Source organism: Schistocerca gregaria, chromosome 9 (genome assembly GCF_023897955.1).
Source record: "Schistocerca gregaria isolate iqSchGreg1 chromosome 9, iqSchGreg1.2, whole genome shotgun sequence".
Lineage (NCBI taxonomy): Eukaryota > Metazoa > Arthropoda > Insecta > Orthoptera > Acrididae > Schistocerca > Schistocerca gregaria.
Genome location: NC_064928.1, coordinates 201,938,572 through 201,958,199, shown reverse-complemented (window position 1 = coordinate 201,958,199; position 19,628 = coordinate 201,938,572). Strand labels below are relative to the sequence as shown.

The window sequence follows — 19,628 nt, the reverse complement described above, 5'->3', positions numbered from 1 at the left end:
CTCGTGTTTTTCGGCTGACGTTTGACTTTTTTCGGTTTGTAAATACTGATGAATATCCGGCCGATTCTGTTCGTCAACATTAGTATGTATGGCAGAAAGGCCGTACTCGATATTTCATCTTTCGGCGGTAACGTGACATATAGGTAATTTATAAACCGACAAAGAAGATGAAAGAATATCTCATGTCGACAAAGGACAAAATGGACCCACGTTCAATGTCGGGAATATACCGCATGGTCTGTACCTGATCTATATGGAAGTGACTGGACGATCCGTCAACTCTAGGATGATCGAACATAGTGCTGTCGGGACAGGCGGAGAAATGGGCTGTGGCGGAGCACACGCTCTGTGAGTCAGACAACGTGAAATAATCAGCCGACATCAGAATACTCACTATGGGGTACAACTACCACTCCCGCTTGTCCAGGGAAGCCATTGAAACTGAGAAACAAAAAATGTTTCAAATGGCTCTGAGCACTATGGGACTCAACATCTGAAGTCACCAGTCCCCTATAACTTAGAACTACTTCAACCTAACTAGCCTAACGACATCACAGACATCCATGCCCGAGGCAGGATTCCAACCTGCGACCGTAGCAGCATCGCGGTTCCGGATTGAGGCGCCTACAACCGCTCGGACACGGCGGCCGGCTAATTGAGAAACATAATAGCTTCAACAAGAAAGAGAAAATTTTTCTAAATTAATTCGCCGACTGCGAATTTCTTGACAATTTGGTACATATCTGCTACCCAACAGTGAAATACGTAAATTTGTGTCGGACCGGCACTCGGAACAGGATTACCCACTTGTCACGATATCCACCTTAACCCCTTCGCCTCTCCATGCGCTCTCTGTTTACATCCTTCTATCGTAGTCCACTAAGTTCACCACTACGATGTAACCATGCAGACTGTATGACTTCTGGAAGTTTGGGTCGCTCCAGGGAGTGTACATGCGTTAAGGCGGACATTGTGAGAAGTGGGAAATCAGGATTCGAGTCACTGAAGGAGTGTGTTCGCCGTATCGAATGTTGAACAGACCACGGATTTTTCAGTCTTCATTTTAATCTAGCCTTCGTCTCTCATCAATGTGGTAAGTCACCAAACTCAGTGGTTCGCATTCCACATATGTGTATGCCCCATTTCCCCAGTTGGATAAATGGTGTTGCTGGCGGCAGAAATGTCTCCGAAACGCCGTCCAATAAAAGAATAGACAGCTGTAGCTGCATATTTTGCCTTCCTTGGTTTCCGTCACTTTGGCCCTCTTAGACGCTGCTATTGCCGCCCTCACCAACATAATACCGTGCCAAACAGAACCTACCAGTCAACACGCACACACACACACGCACACACACAAACAGCGCTAACTAAAAACTCCATCCGAACAGGCCATGAAGGACGAACGGTACCGACCGGTCGCCGTGTCATTCTCTTCTCACAGGCGTCACTAGATGCGGATACGGAGGAGCATGTGGTCAGGACACCCCTCTTCCAGCCGTATGTCAGTTTACAAGACCGGAGCCGCTACTTCTCTACTTCTCAAGTAGTTGAGTTTCCCCCACAAGGGCAGAGTGCACCCCGCTTGCCAACAACGCTCGGCACACCGGATGGTCACCCATACAAGTGCTAGCCCAGCCCGCCAGCGCTTAACTTCGGTGATCTGACAGGAACCGGTGTTACCACTGCGGCAAAGGCGTTGGCAGCGAAGAGCGATAGTTCGACTTAACTATAGTGAATAAGACAGCAAGAAAAAGATTGGTCCGAATACTGAACCCTATGGAACACCAACAGTAAAATGTCTCCACTCAGAAGAAGGTCTACCATGAAAACTGCATCAGCTTTCATGCTTCCTTTAAATTGAATATGAAATGAAATGAAACACAAATATTGTACTTTGAAATAATCTTGTGATATGCTCAATTCAGAGGCTACCACAAACATATTGTTTTTAAATTTATGGTAAGGTTCTATGCGACCAAACTGCTGAGGTCATCGGTCCCGAGGCTTACAAACTAATTAAACTAACTTACGCCAAGGATACACACACACCCATGCCCGAGGAAGGATTTGAATCTCCGACTTGGAGAGCCGCGCGAACCGTAACAAGACGCCGCAGACCCTGCGGCTAACACAGTCATTAAAATGTTGATTTGAGGAAGGGAACCAAACAGCGAGGTCATCGGCCCCATCGGCTTAGTTAATAATGGGGAAGGAAATCGCCCATGCCCTTGCAAAGGAATCATGCCGACATTCGGCTGAAGCGATATAGGGAAATCACGGAAAACCTAAATCAGGATGGCCGGACGCGGGTTTGAACCGTCGTCCTCCCGAATGCGAGTTGAGTGTGCTAACAATTGCGCTACCTCACTGGCATAAAAATGCTCAGTAAGGTAAATTCTTGCGTCTCTTATGTTGATCAGTCCGAACTTGCTTCCAGTCCCCAATGATGTCATTCATAGGACGCTAAATCCTAAACTTCCTCCTTTCTTTGGTCAACTAATGGCCTGCTTTAGTCAATCAGGAAAGATATGTTACTAAAGCGATTCATTGCTTACATGGATATACACAATACTGATATCGGAAGGATATGCTACGTTATTTATTTTATTTGCAGTTTTAGCAATCCCTAAGAACTTTTGGATTCTGTAGAAATATTGGAACACGTGAGGCAGTACTGACCCTACGAATATTTTAGAAGGTAGATTAAGAAAAGGCAAACCTACGTTTTCAGCATTTGTAGACTTAGAGAAAGCTTTTGACAATGCTGACTGGAATACTCTTTCAAATTCTGAAGGTGGCAGGAATAAAATACAAGGAGCGAAAGGCATTTACAATTTGTACAGAAATCAGATGGCAGTTATGAGAGTCGAGTGACATGAAAGGGAAGCAGTGGTTGGGAAGGGAGTGAGACAAGGTTGTAGCCTGTCCCTGATGTTATTCAATCTGTATATTGAGCAAGCAGTGAAGGAAACAACAGAAAAGTTCGGAGTAGCAATTAAAATCCATGGAGAAGAAATTAAAACTTTGAGGTTCGCCGATGGCACTGTAATTCTGTCAGAAACAGCAAAGGACTTGGAAGAGCAGTTGGACGGAATGGACAGTGTCTTGAAAGGAGGATATAAGATGAACATCAACAAAAGCAAAACGGGGATAATGGAATGTAGTCAAATTAAATCGGGTGATGCAGAGGGAATTAGATTAGGAAATGAGACACTCAAAGTAGTAAAGGAGTTTTGCCATATGGGGAGCAAAAAAAAAAAATCATGATAGTCGAAGTAGAGAGGATACAAAATGTAGACTAGCAATGGCAACGAAAGCGTTTCTGAAGAAGAGAAATTTGTTAACATCGAGTATAGATTTAAGTGTCAGGAAGTCGTTTCTGAAAGTATTTGTATGGAGTGTAGCCATGTATGGAAGTGAAACATGGACGATAAATAGTTTGGACAAGAAGAGAATAGAAGCTTTCGAAATGTGGTGCTACAGAAGAATGCTGAAGATTAGATAGGTAGATCACATAATGATGAGGTATTGAACAGAATTCCGGAGAAGAGGAATTTCTTGCACAACTTGACTAGAATAAGGGAACGGTTGGTAGGACATGTTCTGAGGCATCAAAGGATCACCAATTTAGTATTGGAGGGCAGCGTGGAGGGTAAAAATTGTAGAGGGAGACCAAGAGATGAGTACACTAAGCAGATTCAGAAGGATGTAGGGTGCAGTACGTACTGGGAGATGTAGCAGCTTGCACAGGATAGAGCAGCATGGAGAGCTGTATCAAACCTGAGGACTGAAAACCACAACCACAACAACAACAACAACAACAACAACAACAACAAGAACTTTTACGAGTGTTATTTATATTACTGATTTCCCTGGAAGGAATACCATGAAGTTGATTGAATGCTGTGGTTGCTGATGATTTTCACATAAACGCAATGATGCTTTCGAACGTATGGTCAGTTTGGTGATAGCACTTCATTCCACATTTGTACACATAGGTATTAGGCTTCTTAAAGTCGTAACAGACGCTTCTCGTCATCAAAATTTAATGCACGGTTGTTCATAACACCCCCAAAAACCTCTACCTATCTCGTTTCGCCTTCGAATGGAAACACCGACGGCTTCCCAAATCCTAGCCTGTCCTCTGCGACCGATCGAAGGATATCCGGGGCGTGCTATGCTGTCGCTTTGGCCGGCAGGTCTTCAATAAATCATCTAAGCGGAGGCCACAAGTTCTATAGACCAGCCAGTTGTGCGCGACCACGGAGTCTGCGTCGGAAGCCTCGCTTGTCCTTGACCGGGAGGCACACAGCAATGCCATTGCGTGACAACCCCGGAGTGACACGCAAACCGCAGTCGCTTTCTCTTCAGGGTAATGACCACAAATTTCACTGCCACTTCCTTCAGCAGCAGCCGCCATCATTCGTCGCCTGTACCTGACCGTCGATTCCTCGTGTTGTTATCTCCAGCATCAAAATGCAGCATACAGCGTGTTGTCAAAAGAGTGTTCCCCTTTTAGTTTATGACGACTTGAAATCTGCTGGGGACACTTTCATTCGAATGTCTGATTGTAAGACAATAAACTAGTAGCCAAGATCGTAGGAATTCTTTTTCTTCCTTGATTACCGGTTTCGGCGAATCTAAAGCCGCCATCATCGGATGTAGGGAGGACAGAACAGACTATAAATGTGGGCTTGGATTCCACTTATATAACATGTATACATATAAAACTTTTATACTAATATTCCTATTAAAGTATGTGTTGATATTATTAAAAATAATCTCTTAAAATATCAGAAAGTAAGTAAAGTAGAAATAATAGAATTCATTGACCTGCTGGAAACATCTCTCTCGTTTAACTACTTTCAGTTCAATAATAAAATATATTGTCAGCGTACTGGGCTTGCGATGGGCAATTGCCTTGCAGGTACAATGGCAGATATTTTTATTAACCACCTTGAGAATAAGTTTTTCAGTAATAATGCAAGTTTGAAAGAGAAAACTATATAATACAAGAGATATGTTGACGATGTCATTTCCCTGAGCAGAGGCGACCTCCGTGACGTTAACATATACCTTGCAGCCCTTAAGGCAATACATAATCAGATTATTTTTGCTCTTGAACGTGAGAGCAATTGCAGCATTAATTATTTAGATTTGACGATTACGAAAGTTAACGGCAACCATAAGTTCAGCATTTTTGGGAAACCGTCCTCTACAGACCTTATTATTAACGCCCAATCATCTCATCCTCCCAAATATGAAAAGGCGTACTTCTACTCGATGATTCATAGACTTATAAAACTCTCCATGGAACAAGACAGTATAAAGCAAGAGATAGCAACACTGAAATACATAGCACATAATAATGGATACGATCCATCTATAGTCGACGTTATTTATAAGAATGTAAAAAGAAATAAAAATAAGAACAAGTTACCTAGTAAGACCAATCCGAAAAGATATGTCCCTATGACCTAAAATGGTCCGATATCAGATAAAACTGAACGACAGTTCCGTGAGTCGAGCGTGGTGTTCGCGTTTAATAAAGAAAGTAACCTACGGTCGAATCTTAGACATACTTTAGAAAGCCAAGCAGATAAATACACAGGGGTTTATAAACTACGATGCGGTGAGTTCGAAGGGGTCTATGTCGGGCTGACAGGAAGGCCGTTTTTACACGTTTTCGAGAACACACAAATGCTCATAAGAAGACTGCATTTGGAGACCATATGCGAGCGTCTAAGCATAAAGTGTTAGATATACGCCGAGACATGGAGATTTTGCAAAGGGCCCGCAAAGAAAAAAAGGTTGGACATTCTAGAAAACATTCAAATTTGTATAAACAAAAAAGGATACCCTAACGTATTGCTTCATGATCAACTCGAATTGCAGACCATAATTTGTTTAGTATTTTTGACGAGGTCCTACAGAGCCCTTTGAAGCAACAGTGAAACATGGGAAAGCAGTCAACTCTTTTATGAATGTGCGGAGAATGTCCTATTTTAGGGAAAAAGGCACGCATTCGAGGCAGGTGAGCCATTCTCAGGAACGTTGCTGTCCATAAGCGATTGCCTCACACACACACACTTGTTTGTGACATGGTGCATTGTCATTTGATGCACTCGTCGTTTCCGATCTGGTACCTTACACAATGCTGCAAAATGTGTTCATGTCCAGCATTCAGCGTTTTCTTAAGCACGATAGGGGACCACGCCCTAACCATGAAAAACACCGCAACACGACATCCTCCATATTTCACTTTTGGCACCACACATAGTGTCAGATGGCGTTCTCCAGCCATTCGACGAAATCAAACCTTTCCATCGATTGCCACAGAGTATAGCGTGATTCACTACTCCAGATGACTTGTTTCCAGTCATCCACTGGTCAGTTACGTGAGTCTCCAGATAATGACAAATGTCTCCAATCACTGAATACCGAAAACTGTGGTTTATGAGGAACTGCTCGAACCCTGTACTTCATTCTCTTTATTTCCTTACGGACAGTCACTATGCTAACTGGATTCCTGCCAATTCCTTGGAACTCATGAGTGATCCCTTCCGCTGATTTTACGCGGTATTTTTCAACTTCCCACCGTTGCAATGGTCGACAGTCTCTGTCATTACATAAGGTCTTCCTGGTTTTCGTTTAGCTTTGGTTGTTCTTTCGCATTTCCACTTCACAGCCACATCACAAACAGTCGTCTCGTGCAGCTTTAGAAGGGCTGAAATGTCGCTGATAGATTTTTTTACTCTGGTTACTTCCAATGGCTATTCCACGTACGAAGTCGCTGACCCCTCCTGACCCACCCTTTCTGCTGTTACTTCTACTGCTAACACAACACTTCTGGCTCCTTACGGCAGATCCACCTCTAGTGACATCTAATCATCAATCTCGTATAACAGAGCGGTGTCCTGTTGGTTTTTATCAGATAATGTATGCTTTAAATCAGTACCTGTAATACTCCCGAAATTACATTTTGTAAGTAGGCTCTTTAGGTTTTTATGTCGGTAACGTCACGTAGTGCTCTGTATGAAAATCACTGGCTGTGCTGTGTGCAGTCTGTGTCTGGTTGGCATTGTTGGAATATTTGCGATTGTAGTGTTGGGCAGTTGGATGTGAACAGAGCGCAGCGTTGCGCAGGTGGAGGTGAGCCGCCAGCAGTGGTGGATGTGAGGGGAGAGATGGCAGAATTTTAAGAGCGGACAATCTGGACGTGTGTCCATCAGAAAGAGTAAATTTGTAATATTGTACATCATGAACTGATATATATATATATATATATATATATATATATATATATATATATATATATATATATATATATATATATATGATGACTTTTGAACATTATTAAGGTAAATACATTGTTTGTTCTCTATCAAAATCTTTCTTTTGCTGACTATGCCTATCGATAGTTAGTGCCTTCAGTAGTTACAATCTTTTATTTAGCTGGCAGTATTGTCGCTCGCTGTATTGCAGTAGTTAGAGTAGCGAAGATTTTTGTGAGGTAAGTGATTCATGAAACGTATAGGTTATTGTTAGTGAGGGCCATTCTTTTGTAGAGATTGTTGAAAGTCAGATTACGTTGCGCTAAAAATATTGTGTATCAGTTTTGTGTTGATCAGAATAAGTAAAGAGCGAAATGTCTGAGTACGTTCAGTTTTGCTCAGTTGTTTGAAAATCAAATAACGTAAGTAGTTTACCGGCACAGTAATTCATTAATTTTTTTAAGGGGACGTTTTAGTTTACGCCCGTAGACTTCATTGCAGTACACAACGTTGTAGATAATAAAATGTATTTTTTACCAATATTGACCACTACATTAGCGATTACATTTTTTTCCAAATGAGGAACTTTACATATTTATGAAAACTGTCACTGTTTTCATATGCAGAAGAAACATTTGAAGAAATAAACTAATTCACTGCAAAGTTTGTCAAACGTGTCTCTTGCATATCATAACTGTGACAATTTTCATAAATATCTACATTTCATCATTGGGAAAAAGATAAAATAAAAATAAAGTACAGTCGATAATTTAGTAGTCAACAAGGGTAAAAAATGTATTTTATTATCTACAACCTTGTAGTATATACATGATGTAATCCAGAGCACTGTAACACCTCTGAGTGATACAAACTCTTTGTGAAGCCATAGTGTCATATCATCTTTCTACCATGTTTTGTAAACAAACGTATGTGATGATCTGCGTGTGTGCAATATTCTGTATAATGGAGGGCGCACAATATTTGTAAATAATCAAACCAAAATACTGTTTTTAACATTAGCTTTAAAAAAAGAAAAAAATCATTCATTTTACCGACTTTACGATTGCAGTCTCACTTCGAAAAGACGCAGGAGAGGTAGAAAAGCACACATGCAATCATCACTAAAGACATTCATGGAAGAAAATACACAAATGCGCTTGAAAATGAGAATAAATTCTCAAAACGCTTTGTGCTCAGCATCAAAAAATAACTGGTGCAGTTTTCATTATTTGAATTATGAATGACACAGCTACACGCTTTCATAATACGATGAAATAAATTATGAAAGTTTTTATGTTGTTCATACCGTCAGGTAAATAAACTTCAGAAGTTTCAATACAATAGTTCAAGGTGCGCGTTTAACATATAGGATGGAAATGGAGTGTCCATAACAGCAGAATACATTCTAAGCCAAAAAACCAAGCGCCATGAAGTAAATATCAGATTGAACTCAGAAAAACTGGATGATTTAATAAGGAATATGAATTCATAAATTATCTCAGCAACGCCTTGGTCCATCTCTGCCGCTTCCTTATGCAAGCAGTTATTTGGTTTGCCATTGATTGAGAGAGTTGTTGGATGACCTCCTAAGGGATATCGTGAAAAATTCTTTCCAGTAGGCGCGTTAGATCGTGAACACCCTGAGGTGGTTGAAAAGTGAAATTTCCCCTTTGTATTTGAAGAATGACAATGCCGGAAAAACTCTTAGGTTATTTGATTTTCAGACAGCTGAACAAAATCTGACTTTCAATACAGCGAGCGCCAATACTGTCAGCCAGATAAAAGATTCTAACTGATGATGAGTCCCATACTTCTTTACAGAGCATAGGGGAGCGACAAGGGAGACCTGCGCCGCCTTACTGGGCAAGGTCCTAGTGAAGGTGATTTGCCGTTGCCTTCCTCCGACAGTAATGGGGATGAATGATGATGATGATGATGATGATGATGATGATGACGACACAGCAACACCCAGTTATCCCGAGGCAGGAAAAATCCCTGACCCCACCAGGAATCGAACCCGGGACCCCATGCACGGGAAGTGAGAACGCTACCACGAGACCACGAGCTGCGGACAAGGCACTAACTACTGATAGGAATAATTATCAAATGAACGATTTTGATAGAGAACAAACAATGTATTTACCCTAATAGGGTTTAAAAGTCATTATTTTTTGTGACATCCAATTAAACGCATTTCCCTTCTCTGACGGACGCACGTCCAGATCGTGCTCTCATAGTAACCTCTCAAACCTCTGGCATATCTACCTCAAATCCATAAATGCTGGCGGCTCACCTCCAACTGCCCAACGCTACGCGCTGTTCACAGCCAACTGCCCAACACTACACTAGCGAATAATCCGACAATGAGTCCAACCAGCCACAGACTGCACACAACACAGTCAGCGATTTTTATACAGAGCACTACGTGGCGTTACCAACATAAAAACCTAAACAGCCGTCTTACAAAGGCCCTGTTCATATTGCTCCAAACGTTCTCAGTAGGGAGAGACCCGACGACCTTGCTTACCAAGGGTTTTGCAAGCACGAAGACAATCAGTAGAAACTCTCGGCCTGTGCGGGCGTGCATTGTATTGCTGAAATGTAAGGCCAGGATGGCTCGCCATGAAGGGGAGCAAAACAGGGCGTAGAATATCGTCGACGCACTGGTGTGCTGTAAGGGCGCTGCGCATAACAAACAAAGGAGTCCTGCTATGGAAAGAAATGCCTTACCAGAACATCACTCCTAGCTGTCGGACTGTAAGGCGGCTGCCCATTCAGGTTGGTATCCTGCTGCTGTGACTCGAGACACGTCTTCTCTGCTCATCGGGGCTCAGTTCAAATTGGGGCTCATTACTAAAGACAGTTCTACTGTGAATAAGATTCCAGGCCGAATGTGTACGACACCACCGCAGACGTGCTTGTTCGTGTACACAGGTCAATGGTAGTTGGGGTAAAGGGCGCTGTGAGCTCAGCTTCCTTTATGTGATCCACCTATTAATAGTCCCTGTGATCACTGAATCACGAATTGGCTGTCGTATCCGTGATAATGGCGAATTCGGGGCTCTGAGTGCCTCTCTAACGATTGCTCGGTCCTCGTATTCTGTCATCTCTCTAGGTCGGTCGCTTCTTTTTTTGACGCTGCGCTCGGCCATGGTTCACCCATTCTTGTCAACATCGTCGACGCTCCTATTCAAATGTCGACTGATTTGCCGAGTACTCAAATCGGTTTCTCTCTAAGCTCAACTATAAGCCTTCTCTCAAATGCAGACATCTAGGTGAATTATATGTTTTTGAGTGGAATTCGCATTTAGCAAAACACAATTTTGTTTTTTGTCGCTGACATGTTTCACTGCAGCTGCAGCATCATCAGTGGGATTTTTATTATTATGGCTGTTAAACGTGAGGAATGTTATTTACTGTTTAAACACACATAAATGTAGCTCCTAAATGGTAATTACAGGCTTTTGAAGAGCACATAAAACTGTGTATTCATACCTTCTTACCACTTGGTGTGGTTTTCCTGCTGTGGTAATTTTTTTACGCCTGCAGCTATATACAACTTAATGAAGGCAAAACATTTACGCAAAAATTACAAGGCAAACATGAACATGAGTTCACTATCATGCTCCTCAGAGTACTGCTGCATGATTCTAGAGTTAAGTCTTATAGTGCTTAGAGCCATTTGAACCATGATTCTAGTTTTGAGACATGGACAGTTATCCTGCTGAAGATGCAGTTGCCATTGTGGAAGACATCGAGCATGAAGGGAGGCGGATTGTCCATGATAATTTTCATGTAGTCCATAGCTTTCATTATGCCTACAGGTCCCATGGAGGCCCAGGTGACAGACCTTCCACCACCCTGCATATGTGAAATGATGCCTGTTATTGAGTAGTTGTTCATCTGGATGCAGATATATCTGGCCGCAACACTGACCTGGTGTAACAAGATACGTGATTCATCCGACCAGCGAAACTTTGATCCACAGTCCAATTTCTGATGATTCCATGCCCACTGTAACAATATTAATAAAGTCACTGGGGAATGCACAAGGTCGTCTTCAGCAGAGCTCCATCTTCAACACTGACAGTAGATGCTGAATCACTTGTGCCTGCACCAGCATTATATTCCATTAACAGATATGCCACAGACTGCAGGCTATTCTACTTTACAAGTGACTCCCAAGTTCTGTGATTAGGCATGGAGGTCTAACACTTTCACTATTCTTCAGACACTTTCCATACAACCGCACGATAGCAGCATGCAAAAAGCCAAGTTTTGCTAGTTGGGCAGCAAAAAACTGATGACTGCTGAAGCAGAGAGAGTACATTTACACTAGTTATTTGCATGTCCCAGAGATCATTTAAACAATTCTTTTATCAAAGTAATGTGGAATCAGTCAGTTGACAGTATATGTATATCATTAGTTTTCTAAACTGTTCAGGCTATGGCTGGGATTAATAATTGATGTGAAAGGTTTTGTGTGGTGGTGGTTGTGTGTGTGTGTGTGTGTGTGTGTGTGTGTGTGTGTGTGTGTGTGTAGACAGACTTCTAGATGGTCACCTACACCGTGCAGAAGTAAATATGAATTACGTTCAACCACAACAATAACTTACTGTCGGCACATAACGCCTTCCCAATGTGATGCCAAGTAAAGGCCCTTTGCATTGATCGTATTCCAATTTTGTCGAGCCACCAAATGCCGCCACCCAGTACCAGCTCGACCCGCAGAAACGAGGATCTTCCTTCACGCCGAGATTCCCCTGAGAGCCCTTACACAACGGCTTACAGCACGTCACAAACTGCTCGGCATCCACTGGTATGTAGTAAATGTTTTAGAGTATACCACGGCACACCACCACCTCGGTTTGCAGTAAACTCAACTTCGACGAAGCACTGCAGTGCTTTCGGTGTAGACCACCAGAAGGTAGATTAGAATCAAGAAGGCTGTTGAGATCGACTTTGCTTCCATAATCCACACTCGATTACTTAAACTATATGTCAACTGTGGCGCACAATTGGGGATTGTCACAATCCTGTACCCTCACACTGTTTGGTTTACCTTCCTGGACACATGAAAGCAAGAATCGTTCGTGAACGTCCCCTTTCTCAGAAAGTCCGACTCACATTCTCAATTGCAAATGCTTTGTCTTCTGGCCTGTCCTCAGGATCATGCTGCATCTTGTAGGCACGAAGCTTCAGTCTCTTATGTAGCAACCTATGCTTCGTGGATGGTGGTGGTTAAAAGTTCCGCTAGATCTGGGTGTCAGTTTTCGTCCGCGTCTCTCTCTCTCTCTCTCTCTCTCTCTCTCTCTCTCTCTCTCTCGTCTCAATTGTTTGTGAACCTCCTGCCCCTTTATACCCACCCCGATTTCTGAAATAAACATAATCAATGTTGTCAATATTATTTTGGCATACCCTGTAAATTTTCGTTGCAGCGAGTGAACGGAGTTTTAAAGAGCAATGGCTAATTCGAGTGAAAATTACAATGGTTGTGTTTTTATATATTAGCTGACGGCACATAAGACGTTTTATTAGTTCAAGACGTAATTAACTCAATATGAATCATATACTTTATTTTCAGGATCCCTGTTTCATCATATTATGCTCATCGGGATATTTACTTTAAAGAGCGGAAGTAGCTGATTGGGAGAATACATCTCACATAGGAACACGGTTATACGGGGAACACGGTGATACGTGCAGTAAGTTGCCCGTAAATGCTGTCCAAAGATCTCGAATGCCAGATAAATACGACAGTACGGTTCAGAAATGTTCACGAGCCAATAAAGGAAATACATTGGAGAGCCAGAGAAATTGGTGCACCTGCCTGATATCGTGTAGAGCCCCCACAAACAGACAGAAATGTCGAAACACGACGTGGCATAGAGTCTACTAATGTCTGAGGTATGCTGGAGGGAACTGACTCCATGAATCATGCAGGGCTGTCATTACATACGTAAGAGTACGAGGGGGTGGTGATCTCTTCTGAAAAGCACGTTGCAAGACATCTCAGATATGCTCAGTAATGTTCATTTACGGGGTCTTAGGTGGCCAGCAGAAGTGTTTAAACTCGGAAGAATGTTCCTGGAGCCACTCTGTAGCAATTCTGCACACATGGGGCGTCGCATTGTCCTGCTGGAATTACCCAAGTGCGTCGGAATGCACAATGGACATGAATGGATGTAGATGATCAAACAGGATGCTTGCTTAGGTGTCACCTGTCAGAGCCGTATCTAGACGTATTAGGGGGTCCTTACCACTCGAAATGCACACGCCCCACATCATTACAGAGCCTCCAACAGCTTCAACAGTCCGCTGCTGATAAAGGGTCCATTCATTCATGAGGCTGTGTCCATACCTGTACACGTCCATCCGCTCGATACAATTTGAAACGAGACTCATCTGACCTGGCATCATGTTTCCAGTCAACAACAGACTAATGCCGGTGTTGACGGGCCCAGACGAGGCGTAAAACTTTGTCGTGCAGTCATCGAGGATACAAGAGTGGGCCTTCGGCTCCCAAAGCCCATATTGATGACGTTTCGTTGAATGTTTCTCACGCAAACACTTGTTGACCGTCCAGTATTGAAGTCAGCAACAACTTGGGGAAGGATTGCTCTTCTGTCACTTTGAACGACTCTCTTCAGTCGTCGTTGGTCCCGTTCTTGCCCGATCTTTTGTCGGCCGCAGCGATGTCGGAGATTTGATGTTTTACCGGATTCCTGATATTCATGGTACACTCGTGAAATAGTTGTACGGGAAAATCCCCACTTCATCTCTACCTCGGAGATGCTGTGTCCCGTCGCTCGTGCGCCAACTATAACACCACGTTCAGACTCACTTAAATCTTGATAACCTGTCATTGTAGTAGCAGTAACCGATTTAACAACTGAGACAGACACTTGTTGTCTTATACAGGAGTTGCAGACAGCAGCGCCCTCTTCTGACTGTTCTCATATCTCTGTATTTGAGTACGTATGCCTATACCAGTTTCTTTGGCGCTTCAGTGTATAAAGTCGTCAAGCGGCCGGGAAACTTACAATACTGAAACAGTGAGTGAGCTTCAAACGTCTGTAACAGCATACTTGCTCTGGTACACGATGTAGTCAAAATGATACAATCAATCGTGTGTAGATAGCCGCAATTAACATAGGATGAGGTACACTAATGAAGCGACCTCAGTACAGTCTATGTCACTGTTGGTATTCTACAATAACAGCAAAAATTTGGCTTAAATCCAAAGCAGTGATTTAAAGACGTGAGTCTGATACATTTATTTTTAGCTGCGCTTGCAAATATATAGAACGCATGGTAACAAACACCTACGATTTATATAAGCAATAACTCGCTGCTGTCAAAATTATTTGAAGTACGCGTTATGTTTCATGGAAACAAACTGATTAAGAAGTAAATGCAGGTCAGGAGTCAAAGAGACTGCAGACGACAGATGTCGGACACTTATCGACCTTTTAAATACCATCGATTTTTGCGTGCGTCAGCGCACCCCTTCTGAGATTACGTCACTGACTAACAGAAGTCGGTTGGTGAAGGCAGGGGGACGACCGAACAAAAGTATATACTCTCGACGTATTTAAACTCTTCGCCCTTCTTCCCCAACCAACACAATATTTCATGTTATATAGGTTTATGTAACTTCTACTTTCGAGTACGTAACGTGGAAATCATAGACACATACTTTCTGAAGATCAGAAAAACGAAACTAGTCCCGATTTCATACAATAAAATAATATTAATGTGTAATAAGAGCAGCTGCTGGAAAGCATAGATGAATGTTTCATTGTAGTCAGGACAACTAACCCCTCACCCCAGATTCTATAAATAGTCGAATCGCAACATTTTAAGAAAGGCTAGTTTTTCACGCACTTCAATATTTATGACGACGTACCTCCAAAAGTATACGCCGTACAATGATACAGTTTTTCAGGTACAATCAGTGGAATACGTGGATAGTATCTGAAAAATATGCTTCAAAAATAGTCGTTACTAAGCAAGTAATAAACTGAAATGTCCTGCCTGACGGTGAAATTTTACTGGATCAACAGCGAAAATGTGGTAAGCAAAGAGTTCTTTTCCTTTTATTGGCTCTGAGCACTATGGGACTTAACATCTGAAGTCATCAGTCCCCTAGAACTTAGAACTACTTAAACCTAACTAACCTAAGGACATCACACACATCCATGCCCGAGACAGGATTCGAACCTGCGACTGTAGCGGTCGCGTGGTTCCAGACTGTAGCGCCTAGAACCGCTCGGCCACATAGGCCGGCTTTTTCCTTTTATTATTTTCTGTACGAGTGGCGGAGGACGAGCAAGCGTGTCAGCGATTAGTAGTTTCGAAATGCATCAGTGAACACTTCCGGGCTAAATTGCCGTGGTCAATCTGTAGAACTACTTCTCCCTGACGTTTCATTCTCAACTACGGAGAACGTCTTCCGAGATGTTCTCCGTAGTTGAGAACGAAACGTCAGGGAGAAGAAGTTCTACAGATCGACCACGGGAATTTAGCCCGAAAGTGTTCACTGATGAAGACGCCGGTCGCGAAAGCCTACATGTGATGAGTTTCGAAATGGTTTCAGATGGCGTGCAAAGTCTGTTGGAAGTCGCTAAGTGCTCTCGTTTCAAATATTATACAGTCCAGGTAATTTGCGCGCTAGGAGTTAAACTGCCTCAGGCGTTCACAGTTTCTTAATTTAAGACTTGAGGTACTGTGTTAAACCTTTAAAGAAAGTTAGTACCTCTTAGTTAGCAGATTATGTGGCCCGCCCGGTTAGCCGAGCGGTCTAACGCACGGCTTTCCGGAGCGGGAAGGAGCACCTGGTCCCCGGCACGAATCCGCCCGGCGGACTGGTGTCGAGGTCCTGTGAGCCGGCCAGTCTGTGGGTGGTTTTTAGTCGGTTTTCGATCTGCCTCGGCGAATCCGGTGTGGTTCTCCTTATTCCGCCTCAACTACACTATGTCGGCGCAAACAAGTTCTCCACGTACGCGTACACCACCATTACTCTACCATGCAAACATGCGGGTTACACATTACACTCGTCTGGTGTGAGACGTTCCCTGCGAGGGGAGGGGGGGTCCAGCGAACCGCACAATAACCCTGGGTTCGGTGTGGGGCGGTGGAGGGGTGAAGTGGACTGCGGTAGTCGTCGTGGGGTTGTGGACCACTGCGGCTGCAGTGGGGACAGAGGCTCTCCGTCGTTTCTAGGTCCCAATTAACATATAACATACAAGCAGATTAAGAGAGTAATTTAAATTTTTCATTCCCTCACTAATTATATGAAATACTGGAAACCATTTTTCTTGCCCCTAGAAACAGTGTTGAAAGCAGGATATAAGATGAACATCAACAACAGCAAAACGAGGATAATGGAATGCAGTCGAATTAAGTCGGGTGATGCTGAGAGAATTAGATGAGGAAATGAGACACTTCAAGTAGTAATGGAGTTTCACTATTTGGGGAGTAAAATAACTAATGATGGTCGAAGTAGAGAGGATATAAAATGTAGACTGGCAATGGCAAGAAAAGCGTTTCTGAAGAAGCGAAATTTGTTAACATCGAGTATAGATGTAAGTGTCAGGAAGTCGTTTCTGAAAGTATTTGTATGGAGCGTAGCCATGTATGGAAGTGAAACATGGACGATAAATAGTTTAGACAATATGAGAATAGAAGCTTTCGAAATGTGGTGCTACAGAAGAATGCTAAAGATTAGATGGGTAGATCACATAACTATTGAGAAGGTGTTGAATAGGATTGGAGAGAAGAGAAGTTTGTGGCACAACTTGACTAGAAGAAGGGATCGGTTGGTAGGACATGTTCTGAGGCATCAAGGCATCACCAATTTAGTATTGGAGGGCAGCGTGGAGGGTAAAAATCGTAGAGGGAGACCAAGAGATGAATACACTAAGCAGATTCAGAAGAACGTTGGGTGCGGTAAGTACTGGGAGATGAAGAAGCTTGCACAGGATAGAGTAGCATGGAAAGCTGAATCAAACCAGTCTCAGGGCTGAAGACCACAACAACAACAACAACTAGAAGCCATGAGAGAGGCAATCCTCAACTAGGACTGGATGACCCTTTCGTGGTTAAGTAATACAGATACATATGAGTGTCGTTCAGTAAGCGATGCAACACAGTTTTTATCTGAAAGCAGATTGGTTTATTTCAGGAATCTAGTAGACCATATTACTCCACACTCGTTTGGCTACAAAACTATATTTTTTAACATAATCTGCCAGGAAGTTTCATATAGCGCACGCTCCGCTGCAGAGTGATACTCTCATTCTGGAAGCACCCTCCATGCTGTGGCTCAGCCATGCCTCCGCAATATCCTTTCTTGCAGGAGTGCTAGTTCTGCAAGGTACGCAGGAAAGTTTCTGTTAAGTTTGGAAGGTAGGAGACGAGGTATTGGCAGAAGTAAAGCTGTGGGGATAGGGCGTGAGTCGTGCTTGGGTAGCTCCGTTGGTAGAGCACTTGCCCGCGAAAGGCAAAGGTCCCGAGTTCGAGTCTCAGTCCGACACACAGTTTTAATTTGCCAGGAATTTTCATAATCTCCGATCATTGCAATGGCCTTAAGTCACATCTCTGGGTTGGTCTGTACGCTCTCATGATACCACTCTGCTGGTCGATGTCGGGGCCAATCCATCCACGTTCTGTTTCCCGCACAGTGCCCCTTCGGTTGGGCCAAACAGATGGACGTCGGGAGGTGCGGTATCCGCGGTGTAGGTTGGGCGAGGAACAGCAGACCAATGATATTTTGTGAGCCAAACAGATGGATGTCAGAAGGTGCGGTATCTGTGGTGTAGGTTGGACGAGGAACAGCGGTCCTATGTTGTTTTGTGAGCGGGTGCACAGAGCAGTCCAATGATGATTTTGAGAGAGGGTGCACAGAGTTGTGTGAGACCTTGCGTTGTCATAGAGGAGTTCGTTCTTAATTTTTGCAACGACGAAGACGCTGAAGTTGTTCCTTCAGTTTCCAGAAGGTAGCTAAATACGCTTCAGAGTTGATCGTTCCACTGTGAGAGAGGGCATCAAACAGAATATCCCCTCCAAAGTCGCAGGAGATCGTTGCCATGACCATACCACCTAAGGTTGCGGCTTTAAACTTTTTCTTTGAAGGAGAGGTGGTGTGGTTTCCAGTTCGAAGTAATGAACCGGTGTTTCATCAGTTATGACGATGTTCGACAAACAAATGGCGCGATCAGCATCCTAGCAATTCCGCACAGATGGTCCTTTGTTGCACTTCATGGTCCTCTATTAGTTGGCCAGGATTCCATCGGGCACGCACGTTTGAATACCCCCACTGGTGGACGATTGTGTCAGCGCTGTCAACACAAATATCCAGTTGTACAGTGAGGTATGAGATTGTTATCTGTCGATCACCTCGAATGAGAGTCTCCGCACGTGTCAGCATTGCAGGAGTCATAGGTGTATGCGGCCGTTCTGAGCGGATGAGATGGGACAAGTTTACGCCACCTTCTTGCCATGATCACAGTCGCATCCTCCATCGGCTTATCCCGCTTTAGTTCATTGCTAGGACTCCTTAGACATTCCCGCCTATGCATATCTGTGATGCTCTGGTTTTCTGCAAAAAGAAACTCAGTGGTAGCGCTCTTACTGTAATGCACCTCCATTACAAACACCATTTTGAAGGCTGTGTGTCTCACCGCCACCAATCGGAACTTAATGAAACTGTAGTGGCTGAAGCGGGAATATTCCATTATGTCCCATAAGAAATTCTGCGTTTTTTCAACCGAAACCAACCGCGAAAAAATGTCTTGCATTACTTTTCGAGTGCCCCACATATAAGCTCATCCAAGTAAATACAGCAGGCTCTGTGCCTTCTGTAGAACTGGTATGAGGAGGTCATGTGGCCATCCACCGTTGTCTTTAGTCATGACATTGGAGAGCTGTTTACGAGGGTGTCCCGAAAAGCCTTAGAATTCTTTTGTGGGAGCTCTTAATGCTTTTTAAGTAAAACAGAAGTTATTCATATTCTACATCTTTACTCTTCATGTCTGCACATTCATTTCTCAACAAAGCCACCCTGGTGATGAATACAGTTCTCTCACCAAGATACCAGCTTCTTGATACCGTCACTGTAGAACGTTTGACTTTGTTCACAGAGTCACAACGTCATCTTTGTTCGCAGCACTTCATCATTGTCAAAGATATGTCCTCGAAAGTGTTCTTTAAGATTTGGAAACAGATAAAAATCGGATGGGGCCAAGTTGGGGCTGTATGGAGGATGGTCGATGACAGTGAACCCAAGGTGTCGGACTGTTGCAGATTTCGCACTGCTCGTGTGTAGTATGGCATTGTCATTCTGAAGGAGAA

At 43.4% G+C, this 19,628-nt stretch overlaps 1 protein-coding gene and 1 pseudogene across 2 annotated transcripts in view; one reads left to right on the top strand and one right to left on the bottom strand.

Moving 5' to 3' along the window:
* LOC126292057 (organic solute transporter alpha-like protein) overlaps positions 1-19,628 on the top strand; it is a 336,266-nt gene that overhangs the window by 180,177 nt on the left and 136,461 nt on the right. The gene's annotated exons all lie outside the window — the stretch shown is intronic.
* LOC126292323 (5S ribosomal RNA) lies at positions 1,584-1,701 on the bottom strand (annotated as a pseudogene).